This window comes from Polypterus senegalus, chromosome 9, assembly GCF_016835505.1.
Source record: "Polypterus senegalus isolate Bchr_013 chromosome 9, ASM1683550v1, whole genome shotgun sequence".
Taxonomy (NCBI): Eukaryota; Metazoa; Chordata; class Cladistia; order Polypteriformes; family Polypteridae; genus Polypterus; species Polypterus senegalus.
In genome coordinates, this window is record NC_053162.1 from 149,474,139 (window position 1) to 149,494,857 (window position 20,719).

Consider the following 20,719-nt stretch of genomic DNA (forward strand, 5'->3'; position numbering starts at 1 on the left):
CTTTTTTAGAATGAAGTCAATATGGAATGCCAAAGATTGCCATCAATCAATTCGCATTCTTTGATTTAACTTATAGAACTAGAGAACATTGTGCCTTTGGATATTCATTCTCATCTAGTCAATGTGTACCAAGACCGCTTCCCTTCATATGCTACAGTCAAGAGGTGAGCTGAAGAATCCCATCATGGCAGTATATATATTGAAGTTGACCAGCTTTCAACAACAACAGCCACAAAATATAACGTCACCAGGAACCAATATGCAATGGTCAATTGAAGTATAATGGTGCATGAGATAGAATACATAATTGGGATTAATTATCGGATTTTAGAATCTCTTCTTCACCATCAATAAACAAGGTCTGTGCATGCAGGGGGCCCAAATTCACCCTACTCTCCAAACCTGGCCCCATATGACTATCACCTGTTCCGTAATCTGATGGTTTAGCTTATGTAAGTTGCACTATAACAATGATAAAAGAGTTATATCATCTGAAAGTGATCATATAAAAAATTAAATACACAGTCTACACATTATGTTGAATACTACATAATTCCCTATTGACACATTATGTTATTTAAGTTATAAAGTTATTTATTTAGTTTTTTATTTATTACAATCACATATTCTAATAACATTTTTTGATATTTAAAAAGTCATGTATTATTGTTTTTGTCTCTTTATATTATTCTTAACAGCACAAGCATGGGAGTTGAGGAGCTAAGCATTTCACTACATATTGTACTGTATGTATATTTAAGGCAGTAGATACCAAATATCAGATATTTTAACATTTATTTTATTACCTGTCTTTGATAGGTAACAAAGTTAATATTGTATATACGACTTGCAGTATATTCTATGTCCAAGCCCAATAAATATAATCTTTTATCTTTTTATTTGGAAAAAGCCAAACATCGCCTTCCCAATGATTCCAGTTTATTTTGAACTCCCTGTAACTCATTTAAAGTAGTTGAAGTCAGAAGCATAAGTAGCCTTCAATTTCCAGCCTTAAACCTTACGTGTACTCATTAAATAATAGGTTTATAATTTGTGCTGTATGTCGTAGTGCAGTTTGTTCTAGAGCATATCTTAACTATGAGACATCGATATGAGGATATTTTGTATGCCAGGTTAATATATTTTTAAAATATACAGCAATATACAAAAGTGAAAGGTACTTGAAATATAAACTCTACAGTATAACTAGAATTTTCAGTATATCAAAAATATATTGCAATAACTTTCTAAAATTATAATATTTCATTCCTAGTATTTTAAAGTATATTTACATTTTGGAATTTTTATATTGCAGTATAAAACAATTGCAATAATTTACATAATACAATTTAATTATACTGCAAGATATTGAAATATAGCTTTGATCACCCTCTGTATATTATACTGTAGTTTGATTTCATGTCTGTCACCAGTGAGGCCATTAATGCCATTTACTCCAAAGCCCTTTTTTCAAGTCTGGTGGGAGCTTAGTCAATCTAACAGTATACTGAAAAAGGAAAGAATGGTAAATGATATGAAAGAAGTGATTATGTGAATTACAACAATTAATTTAAAAAAGACTATATGAAAAGCAACTACTTCTAACAACTATTCTAAGTATTGGTTCAAGGCCTTTTAGGCCATTCAAATATTTTGTATAGTTAAAGTTAATCAGTTAGTTTAGGTTTTAATGGCATACATATTATATATATATATATATATATATATATATATATATATATATATATATATATATATATATATATATATATATATATATATATATATATATATATATATATATATACAGTATTGATGTCTTTAAAAAGCTCTCTCTAAAAAAAAGAAACAAGTAAAGGCTACCCTTTTATATTTTAATGTTTAATATTTATCCTTTAAAATGTACATATTTTTAATGTAGGAGGGTTGTCCTGAGAGTAATGCATTTAATTGTTTTTGTCATATGAGACAGAGTCACAATTAGAATGAGAAGATATCTCCATCCATCTGTCCATCAGTCCATTTCTGGCCACTTATCCCGGTCTTGGTCCTTGTGGCAGTAGTCTAAGAAAGATGTCTAGACATACCTTTTCCCACCACCTCCTCTGACTTCTACAGGGGAGATTTTCTCAGTCCAGGCGAAAGATATAATCTCTCCAGCATGTCCTTCTGGTCTTCCCTAAGGTCTCCTCCCAGATGGACATGCCCAAAACATCTCCCCTAGGACACATCTAGGAGTAATCTTAATCAGATGCCCGAAACACCTCAAGTGGCTTCTTTCAATGTGGAGGAGCAATGGCTTTACTCTAAGCTCCTCCCATATGTCTGATCTCCTCACCCTATCTCTAAGGCTGAGCTCAGACACACTGTGAAGAGAACTCATTTCTGCGATCTTGTTTCATTTGGATATTACCCACAGCTTGTGACCATAGGTGAGGGTAGGAATGTAGATTGACCAGTAGATCATGAGCTGAGTCGAAAGGTGCAGCTCTGTATTCATCATAACTGACCTGCACAACAATCACATGACTGCAGATGCTGCTCTGATTTTCATGTCGATCTCTCACACCCTTGTTCCCTCTCTTGTGAACAAGATTCTGAGATACTTAAACATCACAACCTGAGGTAACACCTCATCCACAACCCGGAGAGGGCACTCCACCATTTTTTGTCTGAGAACCATGACCTCAGACTTGAAGGCACTGATCCTCATCCCACCAGTTTTCCCACTTGACTGGAAACTGACTCAGTGTTTGTCTAAGGTCACAGCCCATTAAAGCCAGCAGGACAACATCATCTGAAAAAAGCAGAGATGTGATCCTGAGGTCACAGAACTGTACACCCTCCACTCCTTAGGTGTATCTAGAAGTTCTGTTTGTGAAAATTATGAACAAAATCTATGACAAAGGGCAGCACTTGCCAGAGTCCCACACTCACTGGAAACGTGTTTGACATGCGCTATAGCAGATCCAGTACCCCATGCTCCCAAAGCACATCCCACAAGACCCCCCAAGGGATGTGATCGTAAGCCTTTTCCACAAACTACAAATAGACTGATTGGGCACACTCCAATGAATCCTCTAGAGCTCTTGTGAAGGTAAAAAGCTGGTCCAGTGATCTGTGAAATCAACATTGTTTGTCCTGAATCTGACATTCAACCAACAGATCTTCCTTTTGTGAATTAAATGCCCATTTAGACTAATTACATAGCACTGACCTTCCCAGGAAGGCAGAGGAGTGTGATCCTCCTAAAGTTTGAACATTTTCTCTAGTCCCCTTTGTTAAAGATGGAGTCCACCACATCAGTTTGCAAATTTAGAGGCACTGTGCATGACTAACACTAAATGTTGAAGAGGCATGTCAGTAAAGACAGCTCAACAACATCCAGAGCCTTTAGTAACTCAGGGTGAATATCATCCACCCCTAGAGCCTTGCCACAAATGTGTTTTTTAACTACCTCAGCAACCTCAGCTCCAGTGATGGGTAAGTACTTCTAGAAGTCCCCTACCTCTGCACTCTCAAAGGATTTAGGAGGCCCTCGAAGTGCTCCTTCCACTGCCTGACCATATCCCCAGGTGAGGCCAGGAGCACTCAACCCCTACTACAAACCAAATGGACTAAGCACTACTTCTCCCTCCTAAATTACCTGGTAGTTTGCCAGAATGCGTCGAGGCCAAGCAAAAGTATTTTCCTTGGCTTCACTGAACTCCATCCACACCTCAATTTTACCTTCCACAACTGCCAGTGCACTGCTCAACTATGACCTGTCAGTTCCTGTCAATTCCCTCTGGAGTCTCACAAGCTAACCAAGTTCAATAGGCCTCTTCTTTCAGTCTGATGGCTCACTTTATTGCTGGAGTCTACCACTCGATGGTTACTGCTGTGATAGGCATCAATGACCTTATGTCTACAGCTTTGTTCCACCTCCTGATTTTGGTTCCTATTATGGTTCTAGTGTAAATTCATCCCTTTTGCCTGCCTTTTGACCATCCTTCTGTCCACTCTTTTGCAACCTTGATATCTCTCTGTTGTCATAAAATATCTCAAGCTTCTTTTGGACTAATGAATGATTTACAAGATAATTACAGTGTGGAGTTGGCATAAGTACAAGCTGTGTTAACATCGTTGAAAGAAGAAGGTGTACATTACAATCCTGGCATTATATCAGAGAATCAAAAATATGAAACAAGTTGAAATTACTCATATGAATCATTAAAGGCGATCCCACCAAACCAACCAGATGAGAAACAATGATCATGAGTGACCAGCCTTTTTCAACTCCAGCCAGAAATTCACAGTTAAATTAAGATCTGGGCCCTCTACCCTCACAAGCCTTCCAGGGTCTGCTGCAGAGAAACATCACCACAGCACAATGCTGCCAACACCATGCTTCACAGTGGGGGTGGTGTGTTTTTTGATAATGCACAGTGTTTGGCATTTAGTCTGATGGCCACAGGACTCAGTTTTGCTCTCTAGACCATAAAACCTTCCAGCTGAGCTCTGAGCATTCCATTTGCCAGCTGGCAAAATGCAGCCGAGATATGAAGCCACGACTGGTGAAGCACCCAGACAATAGTTACTTTTTGCAGAGTCTCTCCAATCTAAACCACTGTGACTTGTAACTGCATCAGAATTCTCACCGGTCTCTTGGTGGCCCCCTCTCTTGTCTTTTTCTTACGCAATCACTCAGTTTTTGTGGACTAGGCAGGTTTCCAGTTGTGTCATACTCTTTCCATTTTTTAATGATCAATTTCACTTGACTCCAAAGGATATTCACTGACTTGGAAATTTTCTTGTCTCCATCTCCTGATTTGTGCTTTTCAATCACCTTTTCACAGAGTTCTTGGTATGTTCTTTTGTCTTTATTATGTTGGTTAGACCACCATACTGACTGACAGGATGTTGGAACTTCCAGTTAAGGTATATTTAGACTACAGTCAACTTAAAACTCCTTTACGACAGACCAATTGTCTGCACCAGCGATGATATAGGTGTGTTGTATTAAAAGGAGATGAACACATTTTTTTTAATATATACAATATTTTTAATTAATTTAGACCACTTTACATACTGTAGATCTGTTTTCACTTTGACGTTGAAGAATTGTAATCTATGATTGTAAATGTATGAGTTATATCATTTTTTCACTTGTGGCAATAAACTTTTGTTAACTGTCCTATTACACTTGCTGAACAAACAGTCCCTAGCCTAATGTTATTTAATTGTTTACCTCTTTAGTAGGTTGCTTTGGATAAAAGAGTCTGCTGAGCAAATAAATTTAATGTAAATTCACTGTGATTCAATGTTGTATAACAATACAATGTGATAACTTCCAAGGAGAGAATACTTTTTTTAGGCATTACATCTAATGTTAAATTAAAAATAAATAAAGTAATAATTCAAATTTAAATGTTAACAAAAATGACACCATTTGTATGATGTTTTTATTAATCCATTAGTTCACTGAACCCCCTTATTTCATTATAAGGCAGCAATGGGCTCAAGGAAATAACCCTTCATGGATGGGAAACCAGTCCTTCACAAGGCTAACTATCACACAGAGCTAAAGGAGAGTTTCCAGTTAATCTAACATGCCAGTCCTTGGAAGTCTGGACTGTCCAGGAAGGACCTAATCTATTCTTTGGGATTTGAACCAAGAATCTGGAGCTGTGAGACATCATTAAATGTGTTACTCTGGATAAACATTGAGGAATACACTATGTCACAAAAATGAGACATCAACAGATAAAGGTTTGGGGTAGCCACCCGTATAATATGGTATCCTGGCTGCAAAGTCGTTTTTTTATCAAATAAACAGCACTGATGTGCATACAACTGAGTCCAGAACAAGACTGAGGGAAAAGGGAAAAAGGGCAGGCTTTTAAAGGGGAAGACAGGAAGTGAGGTCATAAGGATCAGGCCCAAGTTCTTCAATCATTGGTTCGAGCCCGGACGTGACATCACAGGGGCCGGAGCCGGTAAAGTCTACTTCCATTGGCTCGGTCCCGGAAGTGACGTCAAGAGAGCCAGGTGGAATCTCCCGGGAATGGTCTACAGGAAAGGGAGAAAAAGAGTCGGTGCACTCTGCCACATCCCGGCATGCCTCAGAACCGCCTTCACTCAAGCCCTTTAGCTGCCTCCCATGCGCACGTGTGTGACAACTATAAATAAGATGACTACTAGCATTTATTGTCTTCAGGGCTAAATTAAGCTGTATATCATATTGCCACATGAAACAGCAGCAGAGAACCTTCAGTTGCGAGTGCTGTGAAATTATAAATGAGCAGTGATAAAACCACACATTTAGTGAAAGTTGTTTGCTTAAACATCTTATATATACATGTCTACACGTTGAAGTGTATGTGTGTCTGTCTGTTCGGCCCAGAAGTGAGAGGTGGAGTCTCGGGGTAAGGGCTCCACCTCCATGGAAACAGAAACTTGCTTAGCACAATACACAAGCAAGGCCAGCACATCAGCAAAAATAAACCTCTGAAGAAAGAGATACTCATTTAGTTGCTAATACACAAGTTAGGCAAGCACATTGGCAAAATGAAACCTCAGTAGAAAGAGACACTCACTTAGCCACCAGTGCCCAAGCAATGTGAGCACGTCAGCAAAACGAAACCTCCAATGAGAGAGATGCCCAGAGTAGTTCCTTTCAATTACCTGACATCTCTACATTTCAATTTTATTTTCTGATGATTTCAATAGTTTCTAGGACCCCGGGCTTTTTATAGCACGAGCTTACACAGCTAGTGTGTTATAATTGTGAAAGGGTAAAAGCATTTGGAGCAGTATTTCTTATCTCTACTATCCTTTCAAATGTAACAACTTTAAACCCTTACATACTCACCCATTTTAGCCTAGAAATAATTAAGACATTAGTTTTTAGTATTTAACTTGTAAATTCAACTCAATCGCGTCTATGAAATTTGTGTATAGAGCCAAACTGATCAACTCACAGAGAGTCTCCTTCAAATCACACTGAGTATGTTGTATCAACATAAAAAGAAATGCAAAGTCAGTCTGTGCATTTGATGTGTATTTATGTGTTTGCTGACTATATACATTTATATTGCTTTTGGTTATGTCCTGTTGTAGTTACTTTCAAGCAGAATGAGAGGATGGGATTTCAAAAAAGAAAAAAGAAAGTTATAGGAATTGTGTTTATTAGATTGAAAAAGAAATGCAAGAAGAATCCAGAACACACTATTTGAATAACAGGTTAAACTTAACATCCCATCTGTCTATATTTTTTCATTCAATATAATTGTATTAACTAGACTTATTGTGGTGGGGATGGTCTTCCATTCACATTTTGCAGTATAATGCACTAAATCCTGTAGGTCAAGTGTAAAGGCAAAGCATTTGAGAAGTCAGTTCTTTTAATATGGTATTTACAATGCAAAGCAGTCACCATCGATCCCTTTATTATTAAGTCAAACTCACCCCTAACACAGACAAGCAGAGCCTGGTCATTAACATGGGTAGGGAAAAAGGTGAAATAATTTTCTAAATATCCACAGTCAGTATCACCTTAGTGCTGACTTGTAAAATCTGTTTTCTTCTTAAAAACTTCCAGCGTGTGATTTCCTACAACTTAGCCTGGCAATGTTGATAGGTTTATTATTCACCCAAATAAATATCATTAGCCCTTGTATGGCTACCCTTTGCTGAAAGGAAAAAATGTAACAGTTGATGTTGATTTCCACTGCCCCCTGGTCAATTTAACAGACTTTGTTTGGTTTTGATTTTTCATGTCAGTCATCATCCAACCTGCTATATCCTAACACAGGGTCACAGGGGTCTGCTGGAGCCAATCCCAGCCAGCACAGGGCGTAAGACAGGGACAAACCCCAAGCAGGGTCTTAGCCCACCGCAGGGCACACACACTAAGCACAATCGCCAATGCACTTAACCAGCATGTCTTTGGACTGTAGGAGGAAACCAGAGCACCCAGAGGAAACCCACGCAGACACAGGGAGAACATGCAAACTCCACGCAAGGAGGACCCAGGAAGCAAACCCAGGTCTCCTTACTGCGAGGCAGCAGAGCTACCACTGCGCAACCGTGCTGCCCAGTTTTGATTTTTATTTTATTTTATCTGAAATGTATGGATATCACTGTTAATGTCATGTAAATATTCAATGTTTATGCACTTTTCTTACCATGTTACATTTTGGCTTAAGCAGGGTTTGCAGTGTGTCTTTCTGTGGTCTCACTGCACTAGATTTCTGAGTTTTAATTCCCATTTCATGCACTGATTTGATTTAAGCTCTAACTCATGTACCTATGGACCTTTACATTTCTTTTCAATGTGCTTATGTTTTCATCCTAAAGATACACAGTTTGAGAAAGTATGGGTATATGCCTGACTGTGCCCTCCATATCTTTGAAGCTCTATCCAGGGTTAATTCCTGCCTTACATCTGATGCTGCTGTAATAATCCCAGGCCTCTGCAACCCCAAGCAGGGTTATAAGCAGGTTTATTTATATTTTAAAGCTATAGCCTCGCCGGGACAACATTGCAGTGCAGGTCGGCGCAAACAACAGTACAGATGGTGCTACTAGTTTTTTATTTGGGCAACAGAGGAATAAATGCAAACCAGGAATTAAAGTCAGAAAGACAACCAAAGTGATAATTTGGATTGTTCATTTAGTTTGAGTTAGCAAAGAACGTTTCCACCTGCCTAATATGCTGCTGCTGCTCATCTGCGTACCACCGAAACAGCTCTGACTTGCCAAGGTATTGACTCTGCAAGACCTCTTGTGTTATCTTGTGGTATTTGGAACCAGTCGTGTAATTTTGGGAATTCGGAGGCCAGAGAAACACTTTGAACTGTTCATCATGTCCCTCAAACCATTCTCAAATAATCTCTGCATTGTGGCAGGACAAATTATCCTACTGAAAGATGCTACTTCCAACAGTGAGCACTATTGCCATGAAGTGGTGTGCCTGGCCTACAATGATATTTAGAGACTGTAGGTTTTATGTGTCAAATTAACACCTACAAGAATGCCCAAATGCAGGGTTTTCCAGCAGAACATTGCTCAAGGCATCACACTCCCTCCACAAGTTTGTCTTCTTCCCACAGTGCATCCTGTTGCTACCTCTACCCCAGGTAAACAATACACACATACTCAGCCATTCATTTAATGCAACAGAAAATGGGACTTATCAGAGCAGGCAACCTTTTTCCATTGATCCAAGGTCCAGTTCTGGCGCTTATGTGCCCATTGTGGGTGAACAGTGGACAGGGGTTAGCATGAGCATTCTGACTGGCCTGCAGCTATGCAATTCCATACGCAATAGGGTTTAATGCACTGTGTGTCATTATGTATTACTACCGTAACTATACAAGCCTTGTCATTTCAGAAATGTTCTAACCTAGTCATATGGTAATAATGATTTGACCCTTAATTAATGTCATTACCATCATATGGGAGCTTTTATAATATTTTGATTTGGTAGTGTATGTTTGAATGTGTAAGTTGGGCTACCATTCTAAAAAAACTACAGAGGTGATTTAAATTCAGTTGGAGTTGTCTGTATTCTCCCACTGTCTCCCCCTTTTAATGAAGGCATTTTGACCCCACATAAGGATGCCCCAACCTTTCTGTCAGCCTTGACTTGCCCACTGTTGATTTCCTCATCTCCAATGTCCTGAATCCAATATGGATTTTCTGCTCTTCACCTCACTTTAGTGTGCAGCTCTTCCCCAGGCTGGTTCCCTGCCTTCAAAGTTGATGTCCCCAGCAACCATTTAATTTCAATGGTGCCCAGACTCTTTAAAACAATGAGGTGGTCTTCATTTCAGTTGTGGTTGTGCACCCAGGATGAAAGGCACATTAGAAGGGGTCATGAGTGCTTTATTGTCAATTATTGTCAGGTGGAGCAGCAGAGATGTTGAGTGCTGGATGGTCAGATCGTACAGCAGGAAATGTTCAGTGCTGAGCTGTCAATGCAGTACAGCAGAGGTGTGTAATGCTGCACTTCTGTGCAGTAATCTTTACATTATATGTGGGTAGACAAACCTCCTTCTGTGGAGCTGCACTCTCAGCTATCATCCTTCACTGAATTGACACTGCAAATGGTATTCTAGGTCCTGTTCTCAGCTTTGAGACTCCCCCTCAACAGCTGATATTGCACCAGCCCTTTCTTTACACTGCTCACCTGAGGTCACTAGCAACTCGATTTGCCAAACTTTTTCCTAGTTCCTTGAGCCCATAGATTCGCCAGCAACTGCAGACCCAGGCCAATCGAGTTTTGAAAATTGAGACGTGGTGGTGGCACAGCAGAGATTAAAATCTCTCAGCTGTTTTCTATCTTATACTGATGCTGCAAACAGCATTCCAGATTTTAGTCTCTATACTCTCAAGCAACTCATCAGATAAGTCTGTTTCTGGTCTTTGTAGCACTCAGTGCTTTGCTAAGTCGGATGGTAGGTGCCAATACAGATACTTGTTCTCTTGTGTAGCTCACTATCCTTAAAATGGAGCACTTCTTGTTGCTTAACCTAATGGAATTCATATGCAACTTTGCAGGTTTGCCATTTTTATAGGCCTCCTTGCAGCTGGCACTTATGCTGCTCATTTATATGATGGACTGCCAGCTCATAGTGGCGGTGACTCATTCTCAGGCTGATGCAACTTGTCAGGACCATTGTAATATAATTGTGTCCCTCTCTGTGTGTCCTGAAGTGTATCATCCTGATAGTATTCCTTCTAATGGTACCATAATTTAATTAACTTTCTTCTTGTGTTGTATGTGTCACTAAGCACAGTCTTGTATGCTTGCAAATACTGAGAACTATAACATGAAGAATTCTACCATCAATCCACCAATTTGTTAATCCACTTCTCTAGATACTGACACTGTCTATGCCAGCACAAGATAATAATAAACCCTGAACAGGACATCTATCTATTGCAGTAACGTGATTACATTAAAGTACAAAACCTTGCCATATATCATGTACAGCAACATGAACAAAATATTGTAAGGCTGTTGTTCTTGTTAGCAACAATTCTTAGCACCAGGCAGCTAGTGTAAAAAATAGGCTGATGTACTGTTGTGCACACTCACCCACTTTTGGATACAACAAATTGTTGTTTATTGAAATGTCCTTCCTTACATACATAACAACTGGAGTGCCTTCTACTGTATCCCATCAATATATCCTCCTTGTTCTAAAGAAGATAACATTTTCTGAATTCACAACAGAATCTATAAAATAATCATTTTGTACATGAATGAGCATAACACTAACATTACCAACATATAACTCCAATGAACTTTTTTATATTACTCTAAACAATGGTATTCTATCAAATTCATTAATTTGTCTAAAATGCCAATGACAATCTGATCTTATCATTGAATGCCACAGCATGCCAAAATAACATGACTGACTTTTTAAGCACATATTGCTCTATAGATTGTGTCTCTTTATGCATTCTGCTGCAAAAAAACATACTGCTTATACTTTTAATTTTATCTTTGCCCACAATATTGCTCAAACTTTTCCATAACTGTTGTGTACTTATCTCTGTACTCCTTGGGAAATTCAAACATGTTGTAGACATCCCTCATTGCTCGGTCCACCACCATAAAAAGTAGTGCACTCTTTCGTCATTCATTTCTTTCATTTGGACCTATTCCTAGCATATACAACTCAAACGTTTCTTGAAGGATTTCCAATTTTCATGGACATTTCCAATCAATTTTAACTTATCTGCTGTAGGATGCTAGTCACACTCAGTTTTACTTATTTGTTTCTTAAATCCTGGTTTCATGTACCCTTATGCAAACTAACTTAAATTCAGATGCAACAGCCAACAACAACAGCAACAACGTTTATTTATATAGTACATTTTCACACAAACAATGTAGCGGGGCGAGAGCGGCGCAGACCGGAGGGGCACGTTTGCGTCGGTGGGGTGCAAAAGAGAGATGTGATAAAAAGGAAGTTAATATAAAACATAAACAAACAAGATTAGGCAATAATATCATACGGTATGTAACAAAGAAAATGGTAATGTTGGATGGCCAAGAGAACAAAATAAATAAACCAAAAAACCTCCAGTTAGGTTGGAGAAAAAAACAAAATCTGCAGGGGTTCCAATGCCAAAAGACTGTCCAGTCCACACAGGGCATTCTACCTAACATAAATATTCTAAATCAGTCCTTATGGTTTTCATGCTTCACATGGAGGAATTTGATGATGATGTTGGTCATGTTGGTTAAACACAGAGGGGAGCATGGTACCTTGATCAGGTGGTGGTGGTGGAGATCACCCCTACAGAAAAACCAGAAAAGACAGCAGACAATAGTACAGATTAGTGTGGAATTGCAGAACCCAGAGGAAAATTATAAATCAATGTAAGAACACAAAGACTGGTGAAATGTGCTCATATTTTCTTTTTCTAGTTAAGATTCTTGCTGCTGCATTCTGCACTAACTATAACCAATCGACGTCTTTTTTAGGTAGTCCTTTAAGGAGTGCATTACAGTAATCTAGTCAACTGAAAGCAAAAGCATGGACAACTTTTTCAGCATCTTGTAAAGTTATGAAAGGTCTAACTTTAGCTATATTCCTTAAGTGAAGAAATGCAGTCACAGTAATCTGATTAATATGTGATTTAACCTGATAAGCTTTGTACCCCCACTATATCCTTGCAGAAGCCTCCTCATTTAGTTGTTTTATCCACCAGCAAGAGTGTCACTGTCATGCACTATTGATACAGTAAATACAGCTGTGTGTCATTTGCATAGCTGTTGTAGCTCACCTTGTGCTTTGAGATAAATTGACCTGATGGAAGCATGTAGATCAAAAACAGCAATGGACCCACAATATTAAATATCATAGGTCCCCAAAGTACAGTATAATCACTTCAAATAAATAATTTTCTACCTGTTAAGTAAGACTGAAACCAATTTCAGATGTTGACTAAGACGATCTATGTGACTGCTGTGATCAATTGTGTCAAATGCTGTACTCAAGTCTAAGACAACAAGTACAGATATATAGCCTCTGTCTGCATAAACCCACAGGTCATTTACTACTTTAACCAGTGCAGTTTCTGTACTGTGATTTGTTCTAAAACCTGACTGAAACTTATTACTTATTTAAGCAATCATTTAGCGGCATAATGACAGCCTTTTCTAGAATTTTACTTACAAATGGCAGGTTAGATATTGGTCTAAAATTGTCAAAAGCAGGGGACTTTAGATTATTTTCCTTGAGCAGGGGTTTGACAACTTCAGTCTTAAGACAGTCAGGGAAGATGAGTTTACTATGTCAAGTATACTACCAATTTGCACAACAGAGAGTTCTTTGAAAAAGCCTGTTAGAATTGGGTCAAGGACGCAGGTCGAAGGTTTCAGCTGAGAAATAATTCTACGTAGTTTGGGTAGATCTATTCTGGTGAAAAAATATAATTTGCTTACAATGGAATACTGGGGATCAGTTGGATTAAATTGGGGGGGGGGGTGGAGTACTATATTATTTCTAATATCATTAATTTTTGGTTTAAAAAAATATCGGAAAAAAAAACAACAACCTTTTTTAGGAGGCATTCCATTGAGTGAGCTGGGTTTAGAAGATGATCAATAGTTGAGAATAAAATTCTTGTATTACCAGATTTTAGAGAAATACGAGTGTGTTGTTATATTCAGTTATTTTGGTCTTTAATATTTCATAATGGACTATCAATTTAGTTTTCTCCATTTATGCTCAGCTTTCCAAAACTCTTTGGGTTTTCCAATACATAACAGTGTTGGAGGATTTCTTAATTGTCTTTTCAGGGGTGACTATGTCAGCTTCAGCTATTACCTTACCTCTTAGCATACAAATTTTAACAGAGGTTATTTATCCACAACCTGCCTAATGTCAACTTTTAGTCCTCTTGAAAAGACTAAATCCAGAGTGTGTTCTCCCTTACATGTGGGCTGGTTGAACTTCTGGCTGAGATGCAACGAGTGTAAGAGGTCCATGAAATCTCTTGCTTTCAGGTCACACTGGCTACTGACATGAAAGTTAAAATTACCAACAATTAGGAAGCTGTCAAAGTTAGGTATTATTATAGATACTTAGTGTGATTATTCTTCTGAAGGACACATTATATTTAGGAGGTATATAAATGGACAATACAAGTGATTGTGACACTCTGTCTGCCCCCTTCTGCATAGCTGAAACATCTTGTTTTCCTCATTGTCATTGTCATCACTTTGGATGGGTGCAGGGGTAAAACTCATTTGGCCAAGTGAGTGTGTGGCACGGTTTAGGGTTGAACGGGCTGAATAAAGGCAACTTGTGATGATCTCAGCTGCCAAGGATGTCTCTTTTAGCAGGCAAGCCTGCAGTTCTCTCAGGTGCAATTGTCTGGGTAGGACTTGCTGGATCTGGTTCTCAAGGGTCTGTAGTTTTTCCACAACACACTGAACCTCACAGTCAGCCACTGTCCACTACCACTTCCTTTCATGTCATTGGAGCCAATAATGCTAAACTTTACTGAAACATCCTTTTTTGCATAATACATAACAGCTAGAGTGCATTATACTGTATCCAATCAAAACAGCAGAGACTTCACAAAGAAGGCTACAACACTTCAATCTGAGACACGTCTGCATCCACTGAAGCAGCCTAGAAGTACAAGAAAAAGAGAAGAAAAACAAGGTAAGAAGGTGCTCTGCCCCAATTAATCCTGTGCTCTTTTCCCAATCAGACTCTGTTGCAAATATAAATAACAAAGGGTTTAATATCAGAATAAAAATCAAAACAAGAACTAACAGGACTTTAATATAAACACAATGCTTTCTAACTTTAACCAGAATAATAATTTATGGTAACCAGATTTACTCCCTCAGTGGGAACACTTTAGACTAACTTAGCGTGACATGGAAGTGTTCTCAGATAGACTGTTACTCCACCCAGCGTTGCTAACTGCATTGTGCTCAGTGCAGCTAGAAATGCCTCCAGCTCTCTGAAATGAACAAACTGGATTATCCTGATTCAAAAAGTGGACAGATGTATCGATGATTGTAAATGATTATAAAATAGGTCTGTATTTGAGGTAATGTCGCAATAAAAATGAATCATGGTGGCAAAGAGTGGTGCATTTTGAACAGCAGCATGCAAGAAAAAATTTCACTGTATTCTGTACCAGTGACAATACTGACAATATGTACCTATTTTAAAAAGCATGCAGAATAGAAAAAAATAATTATTTTGTCATTTTTTAGGAGCCAGAACCAAATGTTTATAATGTAGGGTGTCATTTAAGGAAGATTCATGCAGAACTAGGAAGAATGTGAAGTCCACACTGACAGTGATTACTAGACCCACATGTCAAACCCCATCTCCTACACCCACACTCATACTGCCCTCAATTTACAAAAGGAGCTCACACTCCTTAAGTTAAACAGTCAGTAAGTGAGCGTGTTTTAGAGATTACTGTTTACATTGTGGTCCAAAGCTTTATGCACAAGGTTAGGATGAATAGAAACTATTATTTCAAGTGGTTTTATTTCTCTCTTTGTTTTGTATTATTTACTTTAAATTAAAGAATGACTAATTGAGCCAGCAACTGCAACAAAGAGTTTTGCATCATCCAAATCCAAACCTTCACTCTAGGACATTTATATTGAAAATATAATTACTTTGAAAATGAAAGTAATCCCTTTTCTGCTTTTTTAACCTGATTTTTTAAACACGTTTAACTATTTTGACTCTGACATTTGCTTCCACCATGGCATTGCCCTTAATTCTTTTTTGTGTAATATTACATTATCTGTTTTTTTTAATTTGCAGACTGTGGCTGCAAATAAATGATAACCAATTGCTTGTTTTCAAGAAGTTGTGCCACTGCAGCCTACTTTGTATCGGGCAACACCTTTGAACAACTAAACCTCCAGAAAGCCGGTGTTTGCAAAGCCACAATGCAAATGTCTGTCTCAAGAGTCAAGCAATGGCCAGACGACAGTGCTTAAGGTCTGCAGTCTTGCTTGAGTTGAATGAATGCCTTTTATAAATGGAGACTTTCATAGCCAACACAGTTATTTATTTGTTTGTCAAAGTACAAAAGATGGCTTCATTTCTTTGAGTGATGCAGCACTGTAAAAGTTTTTTTATCCAACAGGTAGTCAAAACTGAGAAAGCCACGGCTCAGGACTGACTGCATCGGAGACTGTCTATCACACTACTCTGAGGGATTTCTCAACAGAAATAGAGCTCTGACATTTACATCTATTCTTCAGGAGCTCTATTTATCAGGAGGGACTCCATTCGGTGACATTTTAAAGCAAATACTCTCATTTCCTTCTGCAATATCCTGCTGCTTTTTATTATCAGTCACAACTAATCTACAGATTCATTCATAACCACACATTTGCAGACGACTTTTTCCTTTAAATTGTATTCATGTTCATGTCAAAGAAAACATAGAACCAATGATTGCTTTAATGCTCAGCATAAGATGCCAGCAACGAAACAGAGATATATATTGATTGAGGCTGAATCTAGTAAAAAGTTTATGGATTTTTTTTTGTTTTAATAGATTTTAGATCCTGCTCACTCATTAGCACTAGTAAAGCTCAAGGAGGTGAGTAAATTAAACTCAACACTTGTGTCTCACACATTTTAAAAGGAACTATAAATTGGTGTTACCAACCCTTTACATCTTATTTAATTATAGATTTGCAGTCCTTGGAATACAAATACAAATGCAGTCAGGGGTATCACTAAAGAAGTAAGCCAGAATTTGCTTGTGTGTAAAATATTTAAGTCAGAAACCTGAATGTCCACAGAGACAAGGCTTTTAGAATATCTTTTTCTTTATCTCAGAACACAAACAAAGGCCAATCAGTTCCATGATGAATTGTCAAGCTTCCTGCATATCATAACTTGGTGCCCTGTAATGGACTGTTGACCCGTGAAGAATTGTTTGGTTTTTTTTTTGTAGTCAGTGGTGCTGCAGTAGCCTCCAGCAAGCCATGACACTTAAGTGGAGTAGTAAATAGGAAAGATGGAATGAAGTAACATATTGTAACCCCTGAGATTATTTAAGTCACAGATCAAATATATTTTATGTATCATATTTATTAATGAATTATGTGAAACAAGTTATGTAGTATATTGAAAAGAAATATACCAAAAAAGTATACAATTTATTTTCCATCTAAATCACAATAGATTTTTTTTCTTTGCATTTTGATAACTTGCATGTTATATTATTTTGCTAATTACTGTAAATTAGCTGGATTTGAGAATATGTAAACCCTACGATGGACTTAATTTTCATTAAGAGCTGGTTCTTGATTTGTCCCCAGTGCTTCTGGGATATCGGTTATGTAAATAGATGAAGGATGTCATTTCGGACTAACCCTCAGAATTATCACATCCTCTCTTCTGCTGTTCTACCATCTTAGAGAGAAACACTCATTATTTCTCTCTTTCTTTTAATTGCTATTGAGATGATGTTGACGGATGATGACTCTGTGGACAGCTGGTCTAAATTGTGTCCAGTTATCAGCTAATCAGATAAGACTTGACAGAGAAGCATCCATGGCTTTTACGATGACTTTGACTTTGTGGAGCATGGTGTTCTTGCCCAGTGATCTTTCTCTGCATATAATATGCATAAAATAGGATGTTATTAATCATGGGAATTGCTCCCAGGCACCAGGTCAGTTCTGTTTCCTGATTTTAATAGAACTTGGGCCACTTTATGTGGATCCTCTTGTTTTCTCGGTCAGAGAGTTCATACAAGCTGCAAGGAAGCAACACCTATATTTCTTTTATCATTTTTTGGAAGCAATTCATGCCATACCATTGAAGGCTGGCATGTGTTTAATTAAATCCTGCTTTTTCTCTTACTTCACAAGAATTACATAATTTTTATAGAGATATTAATTAACATAAATTTAAAATTATATTTAATTGAGTGGCTCAGTGGTGCAATGGTTAGTGCTACTGTCACTTTTGTCTGGTCCTCTTCTTTGTCTGTGTGAAGTTTCCATCTTCCCCCCTGTGCCTGCGTGGGTTTTTCAGTGTGCACTCTGGTTTTCCTTTGACATCCCCTAAGGACTTGTGTGCTAGATTAATAGGTTGGTGATTCGAAATTGGCCCTGTATGGGTGTGGGTGCATATGGAGTTGTTCCTGCATTGGACTGGGACTCTATTCAAGGTCTGGTTTAAGCTTTGTCTCTAATACTGTTGGATAACCTTCAGCTCCCTGTAAGCAGGTTTGAGAATGTTATTATGTTTTCTTGTATTGCAAGGTATTAGCTAATCTAATCAAAGGATTTAGATCCTTCTCCAAAGGGCTCCTTGTACAAGAAAACTGTTTAATATTAAATAAAAAAGTACATCTGTTTTCTGAGCCTTAAGCAAAGAAACACAAAGAAAACAGCTCTTATCAGTGTTATATTCATTAGAAATATATGTAAAAATCATATTTTCAGAGGTTTATATAATCTAAAAATTAAAGGTCTATGCATACATTTGACAAGAGAAGATGACGCTCAACCACAGACTCTAATTAGACTCCTGCCCTCTAACCTTTGATGTCCTTCTCAAAAGTCCTGTTGGCAATGTTGTACTATAGTTAACAATTTGAAAGGGAACAAAGGTCACTGACTTATTTAAATATAATACATTAATACTGATGTGTTCATTCATTTTCTAATATGGCACATTTTAATACAGGGTCACCAGGGGCAGCTTCAGCCTTAGATTATGTGCTGATTTATTAAAGAGCACACTCACACTTGACTTGATTTTTGATTTGGAATCATAAATCAGCCTAACCATAGAAATACTGTATGTTTTCAAAGATAAACTGAAAAAGCTAGGCTCATTCTCACACTGGGATCACACATTTCTCCAGGTCTTAATGATCAACTAGCTTTTTAATCTTACTTCATCTTCTCTAATGGCAGCTTTTCTCACCATCTCTCACCTTTTCTCCTTTCATCTGCACAGGCTTTGTTCCCTCCTTCGCTCCAATCTGAGTTACCTGCTCTTTCCTATTCAGTCACACACCTGATAAAGGCTACACAGCCAAAATATTGTGTCTTATACCTTCTTTTCTTTTCTGCATGGAAATAACCTTTAACCATTGATTATACAATGTACAGAAAAGTGTTCTAAAAGAATACAATTCATCTTTATCAAGAATACAATCTTTATCAACCAGACATTTTCAACTGAGTGCCACTCTGTGTAAATTAGCTGAATTGATGCATCACCACCAATGTGTTAATGTGAATATAAAAACACAACAAATGACAAACAAAAGAAAAATATAGTGGTATCTTTTTATTGAAATAAATAGAAAATAGAACAATCAAATATGATACAGTAACTCAAAATATTAATAAGGTGTTTAATGTTAGGAAAGTACTTGTTTAGCTAAAAATACATTTGGTAGATTTGGTATGATTTGACTCAATTTTAGCAGTAAATCCGGTTCAACATTCACCTTGTTTCTGTATTTATTTTTTATATGTAACTTTGCCAAAAACAGATTCACACAAGTATATTTTACTGAATGGTATCAAACTTTTTACAGCCTTCTGCAATGAGCCAATATTCATTTCACTTTGCCAACCCAACCTGGTAAAACCATTTTCCTAAATTATTGTTGGAGAATTCTTTTCTTGTGATGTCAAAAACCCTGGTAAAAGACAAACTACAACAGAAAATCAAACATTGCACTGATAATGGGGTTAGACTACCACATTTAACCTTGAAACGATTATTTAATTCTTTACTCTGTTCAAGAGAAAGATGGAAACATCCCCCCAAGAATGTGATCTTACTTGAGTATGAAGCAAAAGGTGACCATGTTCTCTTCCCATTTTGTCAGTAAAAAGCGAAAATAATTGTGAATTTATCGCTCTTCACTTAATATAATTCACTTTCAATGCTTTATACAATACTGTTTTTAAATCTGGCGGTATTGTTTTTGTGGCAAGAACTTAATAAACAACAATAAATGAAATGATGCACAAGTTTATCCTTTGGGGAACATTTTTTTGTTTGGGTAATGACTCCACTGTGTCTTCCTGTCATTGTGTATACTCAAACACCAGCACGAAACAAATACCAACTCACTTTTTCCATTTAATTGTATGGTATTTCATAAAACTAAACATAAAAAATTTAGGATGGTCTTCATTTCAAATTGAAATTAATTATTTTAGCAGAGGTTTGAATTGGAATTCATTCCTATATTCAAGACACATAATCTATATATATAATTCACTAAGGCAAGAAACCCATGGAAAGCACTGCGGAAGGGGCGTGGATTCACAAAGCCGCCGACGAGTAAGACACCTATGGCGCACGCAGGAAGGAGCCACGCACACAAACTCCAAGACCATTGGATACGAACGACAACTCGCAGAGCCATGCCCACCAACTCGGATGCTATGACACAGAAAAACCGTCATTTATATTCGTCTGCCGTAGAGGTCACATGCACTTCTGAGCCACGTTGACTGTTCATAGAGGCATGTTTCTCGTGGAGGTGAATCGCCATATGCAGCATGTAAAACGGTTTGCGAGGGGTATCCCATGGGATCCTTAAAACGATCCTTTACAACTGAGGTTAAAACACTATGAAGTAAGCAGTCTTTAAAAACTGAGTTTTCGGTTACGACGCACGACCATGTGCACCATGGCAAACACTTTTACACACTACATACAGCAATTCG